Raw genomic sequence first — 14,252 nt, 5'->3', positions numbered from 1 at the left:
ATATATTCAAATATAAACTACACAGTAGCATTCTGTGAAAATTCTTTCTGTTCTGTGCATTCAACTAACAGAGTTGAACCTTACTTTTGATTGAGCCGTTCTGAAACACTCTTTCTGTAGAAACTGCAATTGGACATGCTAAGCGCTAAGAGGCCTACATTGGGAAAAAGAATATCTTCAAATAAAAACTACACAGATGCATTCTGTGAAACTTATTTCTGATCTGTAAATTCAGTTAACAGAGATAAAACATATTTTTGATTGAGCAGTTATGAAACACTCTTTTTGTAGAAAATGCAAGTGGAGATTCGGAGCGCTAAGAGGGTAATAGTGGAAAAAGGAATGTCTTCAAATATAAACTACAGAGAATCATTCGGTGAAACTTCTTTCTGATCTGTGCATTCAGCTAACAGAGTTAAACCATACCTTTGATTGAGCAGATCTGAACACTCTTTCTGTAGAAAATGCAACTGGACATTTGGAGCGCTAAGAGCGTAGTAGTGGAAAAAGGAATATATTCAAATATAAACTACACAGAAGCATTCTGTGAAACTTCTTTCTGATCTGAGCATTCAGCTAACAGAATTAAACCATACTTTTGATTGAGCAGTTTTGAAACACTCTGTCTGTAGAAAATGCAACTGGACATTCGTAGCGCTAAGTGGGTAATAGTGGAAAAAAGAATATATTCAAATATAAACTACACAGAAGCATTGTATGAAACTTCTTTCTGTTCTGTGCATTCAAATAACAGAGTTGAACCTTACTTTTGATTGAGCCGTTCTGAAACACTCTTTCTGTAGAAACTGCAATTGGACATTCTGAGCGCTAAGAGGCCTATATTGGGAAAAATAATATCTTCAAATAAAAACTACACAGAAGCATTGTGTGAAACTTATTTCTGATATGTTCATTAAGGTAACAGAGTTAAACCATACTTTTGATTGCGCAGTTCTGAACACTCTTTCTGTAGAAAATGCAAGTGGACATTCGGAGCGCTAAGAGGGTAATATTGGAAAAAGGAATATATTCAAATATAAACTACACAGTAGCATTCTGTGAAAATTCTTTCTGTTCTGTGCATTCAACTAACAGAGTTGAACCTTACTTTTGATTGAGCCGTTCTTAAACACTCTTTCTGTAGAAACTGCAATTGGACATTCTGAGCGCTAAGAGGCCTACATTGGGAAAAATAATATCTTCAAATAAAAACTACACAGAAGAATTGTGTGAAACTTATTTCTGATAGGTGCATTCAGCTTACAGAGTTAAAACATACTTTTGATTGCGCAGTTCCGAACACTCTTTCTGTAGAAAATGCAAGTGGACATTCGGAGCGCTAAGAGGGTAATAGTGGAAAAAGGAATATATTCAAATATAAACTACACAGTAGCATTCTGTGAAACTTCTTTCTGTTCTCTGCATTCAACTAACAGAGTTGAAACTTACTTTTGATTGAGCCGTTCTGAAACACTCTTTCTGTAGAAACTGCAATTGGACATTCTAAGCGCTAAGAGGCCTACATTGGGAAAAAGAATATCTTCAAATAAAAGCTACACAGATGCATTCTGTGAAACTTATTTCTGATCTGTAAATTCAGTTAACAGAGCTAAACCATATTTTTGATTGAGCAGATCTGAAACACTCTTTTTGTAAAAAATGCAAGTGGACATTCGGAGCGCTAAGATTGTAATAGAGGAAAAAGGAATATCTCCAATTAAAAACTACACAGAAGCATGCTCTGAAACTCCTTTCTGTTCTCCGCATTCAACTAACAGAGTTGAGCCTTACTTTTGAAGGAGGAGTTCTTAAACACTCTTTGTGTATAAACTGCCAGTGGATATTCGGAGCGCTAAGTGGGTAATAGTCCAAAAAGGAGTATCTTCAAGTAAATACTACACAGAAGCATTCTGTGAAACTTCTTTCTGTTCTGTGCATTCAACTAAGAGAGTTGAACCTTACATTTGATTTAGCCGTTCTGAAACACTCTATCTGTAGAAACTGCAATTGGACATTCTGGGCGTTAAGAGGCCTATATTGGGAAAAATAATATCTTCAAATAAAAACTACATAGAAGCATTTTTTGAAACTTATTTCTGATATGTGCATTCAGCTAACAGAGTTAAACCATACTTTTGATTGCGCAGTTCAGAACACTCTTTCTGTGGAAAATGCAAGTGGACATTCGGAGCGCTAAGAGGGTAATAGTGGAAATAGGAATATATTCGAATATAAAATAAACAGAAGCATTCTGTGAAACTTCTTTCTGTTCTGTGCATTCAATTACCAGGGTTGAACCTTACTTTTGATTGAGCCGTCCTGAAACACTCTTTCTGTAGAAACTGCAATTGGACATTCTGAGCACTAAGAGGCCTATATTGGGAAAAAGAATATCTACAAATAAAAACTACACAGAAGCATTCTGTGAAACTCCTTTCTGTTCTGTTCATTCAACTAAAAGAGTTGAACCATAGTTTTGATTGAGCCGTTCTGAAACACTCTTTCTGTAGAAAATGCAGGTGGAGATTCGGAGCGCTAAGAGGGTAATAGTGGAAAAAGGAATGTCTTCAAATATAAAATACACAGAATCATTCTGTGAAACTTCTTACTGATCTGTGCATTCAGCTAACAGAGTTAAACCATACTTTTGATTGAGCAGATCTGAACACTCTTTCTGTAGAAAATGCAACTGGACATTTGGAGCGCTAAGAGGGTAGTAGTGGTAAAAGGAATATATTCAAATATAAACTACACAGAAGCATTCTGTGAAACTTCTTTCTGATCTGAACATTCAGCTAACAGAGTTAAACCATACTTTTGATTGAGCAGTTTGAAACACTCTGTCTGTAGAAAATGCAACCGGACATTCGTAGCGCTAAGTGGGTAATAGTGGAAAAAAGAATATGTTCAAATATAAACTACACAGAAGCATTGTATGAAACTTCTTTCTGTTCTGTGCATTCAACTAACAGAGTTGAACCTTACTTTTGATTGAGCCTTTCTGAAACACTCTTTCTGTAGAAACTGCAATTGGACATTCTGGGCGCTAAGAGGCCTATATTGGGAAAAATAATATCTTCAAATAAAAACTACACAGAAGCATTGTGTGAAACTTATTTCTGATATGTGCATTCAGCTAACAGATTTAAACCGTACTTTTGATTGCGCAGTTCCGAACACTCTTTCCGTAGAAAATGCAAGTGGACATTCGGAGCGCAAAGAGGGTAATAGTGGAAAAAGGAATATATTCAAATATAAACTACACAGTAGCATTCTGTAAAACTTCTTTCTGTTCTGTGCATTCAACTAACAGAGTTGAACCTTACTTTTGATTGAGCCGTTCTGAAACACTCTTTCTGTAGAAACTGCAATTGGACATTCTAAGCGCTAAGAGGCCTACATTGGGAAAAAGAATATCTTCAAATAAAAACTGCACAGTTGTGCTCGCTTCGGCAGCACATATACTAAAATTGAAACGATACAGAGAAGATTAGCATGGCCCCTGCGCAAGGATGACACGCAAATTCGTGAAGCGTTCCATATTTTTTGGAACCAACCCAAATGTCCAACAACGATAGACTGGATTAAGAAAATGTGGCACATATACACCGTGGAATACTATGCAGCCATAAAAAATGATGAGTTCGTGTCCTTTGTAGGGACATGGATGAAACTGGAAAACATCATTCTCAGTAAACTATCGCAAGGACAAAAAACCAAACACCGCATGTTCTCACTCATAGGTGGGAATTGAACAATGAGAACTCATGGACACAGGAAGGGGAACATCACGCTCCGGCGACTGTTGTGGGGTGGAGGGAGGGGGGAGGGACAGCATTAGGAGATACACCTAATGCTAAATGACGAATTAATGGGTACAGGAAATCAACATGGCACATGGATACATATGTAACAAACCTGCACATTGTGCACATGTACCCTAAAACCCTAAAGTATAATAAAAAAAAAAAAAAAGAAAAAGAAAAATAAATAAATAAATAAATAAATAAATAAAAAAAAAAAAAAAAAAAAAAAAAAAAACTGCACAGTTGCATTCTGTGAAACTTATTTCTGATCTGTAAATTCAGTTAACAGAGCTAAACCATATTTTTGATTGAGCAGTTATGAAACACTCTTTTTGTAGAAAATGCAAGTGGACATTCGGAGCGCTAAGATTGTAATAGAGGAAAAAGGAATATCTCCAATTAAAAACTGCACAGAAGCATTCTCTGAAACCACTTTCTGTTCTCCGCATTCAACTAACAGAGTTGAGCCTTACTTTTGAAGGAGCAGTTCTGAAACACTCTTTGTGTAGAAACTGCCAGTGGATATTCGGAGCGCTAAGTGGGTAATAGTCCAAAAAGGAGTATCTTCAACTAAATACTACACAGAAGCATTCTGTGAAACTACTTTCTGTTCTGTGCATTCAACTAAGAGAGTTGAACCTTACATTTGATTGAGCCGTTCTGAAACACTCTTTCTGTTGAAACTGCAATTGGACATTCTGAGCGCTAAGAGGCCTATATTGGGATAAATAATATCTTCAAATAAAAACTACACAGAAGCATTGTTTGAAACTTATTTCTGAAATGTGCATTCAGCTAACAGAGTTAAACCATACTTTTGATTGCGCAGTTTAGAACACTCTTTCTGTAGAAAATGCAAGTGGACATTCGGAGCGCTAAGAGGGTAATAGTGGAAAAAAATATTTTCAAATATAAACTACACAGAAGCATCCTGTGAAACTTCTTTCTGTTCTGTGCATTCAAATACCAGGGTTGAACCTTACTTTTGATTGAGCCGTTCTGAATCACTCTTTCTGTAGAAACTGCAATTGGACATTCTGAGCGCTAAGAGGCCTATATTGGGAAAAAGAATATCTACAAATAAAAACTAAACAGAAGTATACTGTGAAAGTTCTTTCTGTTCTTTTCATTCAATTAATAGAGTTGAACCTTAGTTTTGATTGAGCCGTTCTGAAACACTCTTTCTGTAGAAAATGCAAGTGGAGATTCTGAGCGCTAAGAGGGTAATAGTGGAAAAAGGAATGTCTTCAAATGTAAACTACACAGAATCATTCCGTGAAACTTCTTTCTGATCTGTGCATTCAGCTACCAGAGTAAAACCATACTTTTGATTGAGCAGATCTGAACACTCTTTCTGTAGAAAATGCAACTGGACATTTGGAGCGCTAAGAGTGTTGTAGTTGAAAAAGGAATATATTCAAATATAAACTACACAGAAGCATTCTGTGAAACTTCTTTCTGATCTGAGCTTTCAGCTAACAGAGTTAAACCATACATTTGATTGAGCAGTTTTGAAACACTCTGTCTGTAGAAAATGCAACTGGACATTCGTAGCGCTAAGTGGGTAATAGTGGAAAAAAGAATATGTTCAAATATAAACTACACAGAAGCATTGTATGAAACTTCTTTCTGTTCTGTGCATTCAACTAACAGAGTTGAACCTTACATTTGATTGAGCCGTTCTGAAACACTCTTTCTGTAGCAACTGCAATTGGACATTCTGAGCGCTAAGAGGCCTTTATTGGGAAAACAATGTCTACAAATAAAAACTACACAGAAGTATTCTGTGAAACTTCTTTCTGTTCTGTTCATTCAACTAAAAGAGTTGAACCTTAGTTTTGATTGAGCAGTTCTGAAACACTCTTTCTGTAGAAAATGCAAGTGGAGATTCGGAGCGCTAAGAGGGTAATAGTGGAAAAAGGAATGTCTTCAAATATAAACTACACAGAATCATTCTGTGAAACTTCTTTCTGATCTGAGCATTCAGCTAACAGAGTTAAACCATACTTTTGATTGAGCAGATCTGAACACTCCTTCTGTAGAAAATGCAACTGGACATTTGGAGCGCTAAGAGGGTAGTAGTGGAAAAAGGAATATATTCAAATATAAACTACACAGAAGCATTCTGTGAAACTTCTTTCTGATCTGAGCATTCAGCTAACAGAGTTAAACCATACTTTTGATTGAGCAGTTTTGAAACACTCTGTCTGTAGAAAATGCAACTGGACATTCGTAGCGCTAAGTGGGTAATAGTGGAAAAAAGAATATGTTCAAATATAAACTACACAGAAGCATTGTATGAAATTTCTTTCTGTTCTGTGCATTCAACTAACAGAGTTGAACCTTACTTTTGATTGAGCCTTTCTGAAACACTCTTTCTGTAGAAACTGCAATTGGACATTCTGAGCGCTAAGAGGCCTATATTGGGAAAAATAATATCTTCAAATAAAAACTACACAGAAGCATTGTGTGAAACTTATTTCTGATATGTGCATTAAGCTAACAGAGTTAAACCATACTTTTGATTGTGCAGTTCCGAACACTCTTTCTGTAGAAAATGCAAGTGGACATTCGGAGCGCTAAGAGGGTAATAGTGGAAAAAGGAATATATTCAAATATAAACTACACAGTAGCATTCTGTGAAACTTCTTTCTGTTCTGTGCATTCAACTAAAAGGGTTGAACCTTACTTTTGATTGAGCCGTTCTGAAACACTCTTTCTGTAGAAACTGCAATTGGACATTCTAAGTGCTAAGAGGCCTACATTGGGAAAAAGAATATCTTCAAATAAAAGCTACACAGATGCATTCTGGGAAACTTATTTCTGATCTGTAAATTCAGTTAACAGAGCTAAACCATATTTTTGATTGAGCAGTTAGGAAACATTCTTTTTGTAGAAAATGCAAGTGGACATTCGGAGCGCTAAGATTGTAATAGAGGAAAAAGGAATATCTCCAATTAAAAACTACACAGAAGCATTCTCTTAAACCCCTTTCTGTTCTCCGCATTCAACTAACAGATTTGAGATTTACTTTTGAAGGAGCAGTTCTGAAACACTCTTTGTGTAGAAACTGCCAGTGGATATTCGGAGCGCTAAGTGGGTAATAGTTCAAAAAGGAGTATCTTCAACTAAGTACTACACAGAAGCATTCTGTGAAACTTCTTTCTGTTCTGTGCTTTCAACTAAGAGAGTTGAACCTTACATTTGATTGAGCCGCTCTGAAACACTCTATCTGTAGAAACTGCAATTGCACATTCTGAGCGTTAAGAGGCATATATTGGGAAAAATAATATCTTGAAATAAAAACTACACAGAAGCATTGTTTGAAACTTATTTCTGATGTGTGCATTCAGCTAACAGAGTTAAACCATACTTTTGATTGCGCAGTTCAGAACACTCTTTCTGTAGAAAATGCAAGTGAACATTCGGAGCGCTAAGAGGGTAATAGTGGAAAAAGGATTATATTCAAATATAAACTACACAGAAGCATTCTGTGAAACTTCTTTCTGTTCTGTGCATTCAACTACCAGGGTTGAACCTTACTTTTGATTGAGCCGTTCTGAAACACTCTTTCTGTAGAAACTGCAATTGGACATTCTGAGCACTAAGAGGCCTATATTGGGAAAAATAATATCTACAAATAAAAACTACACAGAAGCATTCTGTGAAACATCTTTCTGTTCTGTTCATTCAACTAAAAGAGTTGAACCATAGTTTTGATTGTGCCGTTCTGAAACACTCTTTCTGTAGAAAATGCAAGTGGATATTCGGAGCGTTAAGAGGGTAATAGTGGAAAAAGGAATGTCTTCAAATATAAAATACACAGAATAATTCTGTGAAACTTCTTTCTGATCTATGCATTCAGCTAACAGAGTTAAACCATACTTTTGATTGAGCAGATCTGAACACTCTTTCTGTAGAAAAGGCAACTGGACATTTGGAGCGCTAAGAGGGTAGTAGTGGAAAAAAGAATATATTCAAATATAAACTACACAGAAGCATTCTGTGAAACTTCTTTCTGATCTGAGCATTCAGCTAACAGAGTTAAACCATACTTTTGATTGAGCAGATTTGAAACACTCTGTCTGTAGAAAATGCAACTCGACATTCGTAGCGCTAAGTGGGTAATAGTGGAAAAAAGAATATGTTCAAATATAAACTACACAGAAGCATTGTATGAAACTTCTTTCAGTTCTGTGCATTCAACTAACAGAGTTGAACCTTACTTTTGATTGAGCCTTTCTGAAACACTCTTTCTGTAGAAACTGCAATTGGACATTCTGAGCGCTAAGTGGCCTCTATGGGGAAAAATAATATCTTCAAATAAAAACTACACAGAAGCATTGTGTGAAACTTATTTCTGATATGTGCATTCAGCTAACAGAGTTAAACCATACTTTTGATTGCGCAGTTCCGAACACTCTTTCCGTAGAAAATGCAAGTGGACATTCGGAGCGCAAAAAGGGTAATAGTGGAAAAAGGAATATATTCAAATATAAACTACACAGTAGCATTCTATAAAACTTCTTTCTGTTCTGTGCATTCAACTAACAGAGTTGAACCTTACTTTTGATTGAGCCGTTCTGAAACACTCTTTCTGTAGAAAATGCAATTGGACATTCTAAGCGCTAAGAGGCCTACATTGGGAAAAAGAATATCTTCAAATAAAAACTGCACAGATGCATTCTGTGAAACTTATTTCTGATCTGTAAATTCAGTTAACAGAGCTAAACCATATTTTTGATTGAGCAGTTATGAAACACTCTTTTTGTAGAAAATGCAAGTGTACATTCGAAGCGCTAAGATTTTAATAGAGGAAAAAGGAATATCTCCAATTAAAAACTACACAGAAGCATTCTCTGAAACGACTTTCTGTTCTCCGCATACAACTAACAGAGTTGAGCCTTACTTTTGTACTAGGAGTTCTGAAACACTCTTTGTGTAGAAACTGCCAGTGGATATTCGGAACGCTAAGTGGGTAATAGTCCAAAAAGGAGTATCTTCAACTAAATACTACACAGAAGCATTCTGTGAAACTACTTTCTGTTCTGTGCATTCAACTAAGAGAGTTGAACCTTACATTTGATTGAGCCGTTCTGAATCACTCTTTCTGTAGAAACTGCAATTGGACATACTGAGCGCTAAGAGGCCTATATTGGGAAAAATAATATCTTCAAATAAAAACTACACAGAAGCATTGTTTGAAACTTATTTCTGAAATGTGCATTCAGCTAACAGAGTTAAACCATACTTTTGATTGCGCAGTTCAGAACACTCTTTCTGTAGAAAATGCAAGTGGACATTCGGAGCGTTAGAGGGTAATAGTGGAAAAAAATATTTTCAAATATAAACTACACAGAAGCATCCTGTGAAACTTCTTTCTGTTCTGTGCATTCAAATACCAGGGTTGAACCTTACTTTTGATTGAGCCGTTCTGAATCACTCTTTCTGTAGAAACTGCAATTGGACATTCTGAGCGCTAAGAGGCCTATATTGGGAAAAAGAATATCTACAAATAAAAACTAAACAGAAGTATACTGTGAAAGTTCTTTCTGTTCTTTTTATTCAATTAATAGAGTTGAACCTTAGTTTTGATTGAGCCGTTCTGAAACACTCTTTCTGTAGAAAATGCAAGTGGAGATTCTGAGCGCTAAGAGGGTAATAGTGGAAAAAGGAATGTCTTCAAATATAAACTACACAGAATCATTCCGTGAAACTTCTTTCTGATCTGTGCATTCAGCTACCAGAGTAAAACCATACTTTTGATTGAGCAGATCTGAACACTCTTTCTGTAGAAAATGCAACTGGACATTTGGAGCGCTAAGAGTGTTGTAGTTGAAAAAGGAATATATTCAAATATAAACTACACAGAAGCATTCTGTGAAACTTCTTTCTGATCTGAGCTTTCAGCTAACAGAGTTAAACCATACATTTGATTGAGCAGTTTTGAAACACTCTGTCTGTAGAAAATGCAACTGGACATTCGTAGCGCTAAGTGGGTAATAGTGGAAAAAAGAATATGTTCAAATATAAACTACACAGAAGCATTGTATGAAACTTCTTTCTGTTCTGTGCATTCAACTAACAGAGTTGAAACTTACTTTTGATTGAGCCTTTCTGAAACACTCTTTCTGTAGCAACTGCAATTGGACATTCTGAGCGCTAAGAGGCCTATATTGGGAAAACAATGTCTACAAATAAAAACTACACAGAAGTATTCTGTGAAACTTCTTTCTGTTCTGTTCATTCAACTAAAAGAGTTGAACCTTAGTTTTGATTGAGCCGTTCTGAAACACTCTTTCTGTAGAAAATGCAAGTGGAGATTCGGAGCGCTAAGAGGGTAATAGTGGAAAAAGGAATGTCTTCAAATATAAACTACACAGAATCATTCTGTGAAACTTCTTTCTGATCTGAGCATTCAGCTAACAGAGTTAAACCATACTTTTGATTGAGCAGATCTGAACACTCCTTCTGTAGAAAATGCAACTGGACATTTGGAGCGCTAAGAGGGTAGTAGTGGAAAAAGGAATATATTCAAATATAAACTACACAGAAGCATTCTGTGAAACTTCTTTCTGATCTGAGCATTCAGCTAACAGAGTTAAACCATACTTTTGATTGAGCAGTTTTGAAACACTCTGTCTGTAGAAAATGCAACTGGACATTCGTAGCGCTAAGTGGGTAATAGTGGAAAAAAGAATATGTTCAAATATAAACTACACAGAAGCATTGTATGAAATTTCTTTCTGTTCTGTGCATTCAACTAACAGAGTTGAACCTTACTTTTGATTGAGCCTTTCTGAAACACTCTTTCTGTAGAAACTGCAATTGGACATTCTGAGCGCTAAGAGGCCTATATTGGGAAAAATAATATCTTCAAATAAAAACTACACAGAAGCATTGTGTGAAACTTATTTCTGATATGTGCATTAAGCTAACAGAGTTAAACCATACTTTTGATTGCGCAGTTCCGAACACTCTTTCTGTAGAAAATGCAAGTGGACATTCGGAGCGCTAAGAGGGTAATAGTGGAAAAAGGAATATATTCAAATATAAACTACACAGTAGCATTCTGTGAAACTTCTTTCTGTTCTGTGCATTCAACTAAAAGGGTTGCACCTTACTTTTGATTGAGCCGTTCTGAAACACTCTTTCTGTAGAAACTGCAATTGGACATTCTAAGTGCTAAGAGGCCTACATTGGGAAAAAGAATATCTTCAAATAAAAGCTACACAGATGCATTCTGGGAAACTTATTTCTGATCTGTAAATTCAGTTAACAGAGCTAAACCATATTTTTGATTGAGCAGTTAGGAAACATTCTTTTTGTAGAAAATGCAAGTGGACATTCGGAGCGCTAAGATTGTAATAGAGGAAAAAGGAATATCTCCAATTAAAAACTACACAGAAGCATTCTCTTAAACCCCTTTCTGTTCTCCGCATTCAACTAACAGATTTGAGATTTACTTTTGAAGGAGCAGTTCTGAAACACTCTTTGTGTAGAAACTGCCAGTGGATATTCGGAGCGCTAAGTGGTTAATAGTCCAAAAAGGAGTATCTTCAACTAAGTACTACACAGAAGCATTCTGTGAAACTTCTTTCTGTTCTGTGCTTTCAACTAAGAGAGTTGAACCTTACATTTGATTGAGCCGCTCTGAAACACTCTATCTGTAGAAACTGCAATTGCACATTCTGAGCGTTAAGAGGCATATATTGGGAAAAATAATATCTTGAAATAAAAACTACACAGAAGCATTGTTTGAAACTTATTTCTGATGTGTGCATTCAGCTAACAGAGTTAAACCATACTTTTGATTGCGCAGTTCAGAACACTCTTTCTGTAGAAAATGCAAGTGAACATTCGGAGCGCTAAGAGGGTAATAGTGGAAAAAGGATTATATTCAAATATAAACTACACAGAAGCATTCTGTGAAACTTCTTTCTGTTCTGTGCATTCAACTACCAGGGTTGAACCTTACTTTTGATTGAGCCGTTCTGAAACACTCTTTCTGTAGAAACTGCAATTGGACATTCTGAGCACTAAGAGGCCTATATTGGGAAAAATAATATCTACAAATAAAAACTACACAGAAGCATTCTGTGAAACATCTTTCTGTTCTGTTCATTCAACTAAAAGAGTTGAACCATAGTTTTGATTGTGCCGTTCTGAAACACTCTTTCTGTAGAAAATGCAAGTGGATATTCGGAGCGTTAAGAGGGTAATAGTGGAAAAAGGAATGTCTTCAAATATAAAATACACAGAATAATTCTGTGAAACTTCTTTCTGATCTGTGCATTCAGCTAACAGAGTTAAACCATACTTTTGATTGAGCAGATCTGAACACTCTTTCTGTAGAAAAGGGAACTGGACATTTGGAGCGCTAAGAGGGTAGTAGTGGAAAAAGGAATATATTCAAATATAAACTACACAGAAGCATTCTGTGAAACTTCTTTCTGATCTGAGCATTCAGCTAACAGAGTTAAACCATACTTTTGATTGAGCAGTTTTGAAACACTCTGTCTGTGGAAAATGCAACTCGACATTCGTAGCGCTAAGTGGGTAATAGTGGAAAAAAGAATATGTTCAAATATAAACTACACAGAAGCATTGTATGAAACTTCTTTCTGTTCTGTGCATTCAACTAACAGAGTTGAACCTTACTTTTGATTGAGCCTTTCTGAAACACTCTTTCTGTAGAAACTGCAATTGGACATTCTGAGCGCTAAGTGGCCTCTATTGGGAAAAATAATATCTTCAAATAAAAAATACACAGTTGCATTCTGTGAAACTTATTTCTGATCTGTAAATTCAGTTAACAGAGCTAAACCATATTTTTGATTGAGCAGTTATGAAACACTGTTTTTGTAGAAAATGCAAGTGGACATTCGGAGCGCTAAGAGGGTAATAGTGGAAAAAGGAATATATTCAAATATAAACTACACAGTAGCATTCTATAAAACTTCTTTCTGTTCTGTGCATTCAACTAACAGAGTTGAACCTTACTTTTGATTGAGCCGTTCTGAAACACTCTTTCTGTAGAAACTGCAATTGGACATTCTAAGCGCTAAGAGGCCTACATTGGGAAAAAGAATATCTTCAAATAAAAACTGCACAGATGCATTCTGTGAAACTTATTTCTGATCTGTAAATTCAGTTAACAGAGCTAAACCATATTTTTGATTGAGCAGTTATGAAACACTCTTTTTGTAGAAAATGCAAGTGTACATTCGAAGCGCTAAGATTGTAATAGAGGAAAAAGGAATATCTCCAATTAAAAACTACACAGAAGCATTCTCTGAAACCACTTTCTGTTCTCCGCATTCAACTAACAGAGTTGAGCCTTACTTTTGAACTAGGAGTTCTGAAACACTCTTTGTGTAGAAACTGCCAGTGGATATTCGGAACGCTAAGTGGGTAATAGTCCAAAAAGGAGTATCTTCAACTAACTACTACACAGAAGCATTCTGTGAAACTTCTTTCTGTTCTGTGCATTCAACTAAGAGAGTTGAACCTTATATTTGATTGAGCCCTTCTGAAACACTCTTTCTGTAGAAACTGCAATCGGACATTCTGAGCGCTAAGAGGCCTATATTGGCAAAAATAATATCTTCAAATAAAAACTACACAGAAACATTGTTTGAAACATATTTCTGATATGTGCATTCAGCTAACAGAGTTAAACCACACTTTTGATTGCGCAGTTCCGAACACTCTTTCTGTAGAAAATGCAAGTGGACATTCGGAGCGCTAAGAGGGTAATAGTGGAAAAAGGAATATATTCAAATATAAACTACACAGTAGCATTCTGTGAAACTTCTTTCTGTTCTGTGCATTCAACGAACAGATGTGAACCTTACTTTTGATTGAGCCGTTCTGAAACACTCTATCAGTAGAAACTGCAATTGGACATTCTGAGCGCTAAGAGGCCTACATTGGGAAAAAAATATCTTCAATTAAAAACTACACAGATGCATTCTGTGAAACTTATTTCTGATCTGTAAATTCAGTTAACAGAGCTAAACCATATTTTTGATTGAGCAGTTACTAAACACGCTTTTTGTAGAAAATGCAAGCGGACATTTGGTGCGCTAAGATTGTAATAGAGGAAAAAGGAATATCTCCAATTAAAAACTACACAGAAGCATTCTCTGAAACCCCTTTCTGTTCTCCGCATTCAGCTAACAGAATTGAGCCTTACTTTTGAAGGGGCAGTTCTGAAACACTCTTTGTGTAGAGACTGCCAGTGGATATTCGGATCGCTAAGTGGGTAATAGTCCAAAAAGGAGTATCTTCAAGTAAATACTACACAGAAGCATTCTGTGAAACTTCTTTCTGTTCTGTGCATTCAACTAAGAGAGTTGAACCTTACATTTGATTGAGCCGTTCTGAAACACTCTTTCTGTAGAAACTGCAATTGGATATTCTGAGCGCTAAGAGGCCTATATT

At 36.0% G+C, this 14,252-nt stretch overlaps 1 non-coding gene across 1 annotated transcript; it reads left to right on the top strand.

Moving 5' to 3' along the window:
- Nucleotides 1–3,440: 3,440 nt before the first annotated feature.
- On the top strand, nt 3,441–3,547 carry LOC129485640 (U6 spliceosomal RNA). The gene has a single exon (XR_008658755.1). It is a non-coding gene; the product is annotated as a U6 spliceosomal RNA (small nuclear RNA).
- Nucleotides 3,548–14,252: the final 10,705 nt, after the last annotated feature.

The sequence above is a fragment of the Symphalangus syndactylus genome, chromosome 6, assembly GCF_028878055.3.
Source record: "Symphalangus syndactylus isolate Jambi chromosome 6, NHGRI_mSymSyn1-v2.1_pri, whole genome shotgun sequence".
NCBI classification, from domain to species: Eukaryota; Metazoa; Chordata; class Mammalia; order Primates; family Hylobatidae; genus Symphalangus; species Symphalangus syndactylus.
The sequence above is the reverse complement of the archived record's forward strand: the minus strand, read 5'-3'. Positions and strand labels throughout refer to the sequence as shown.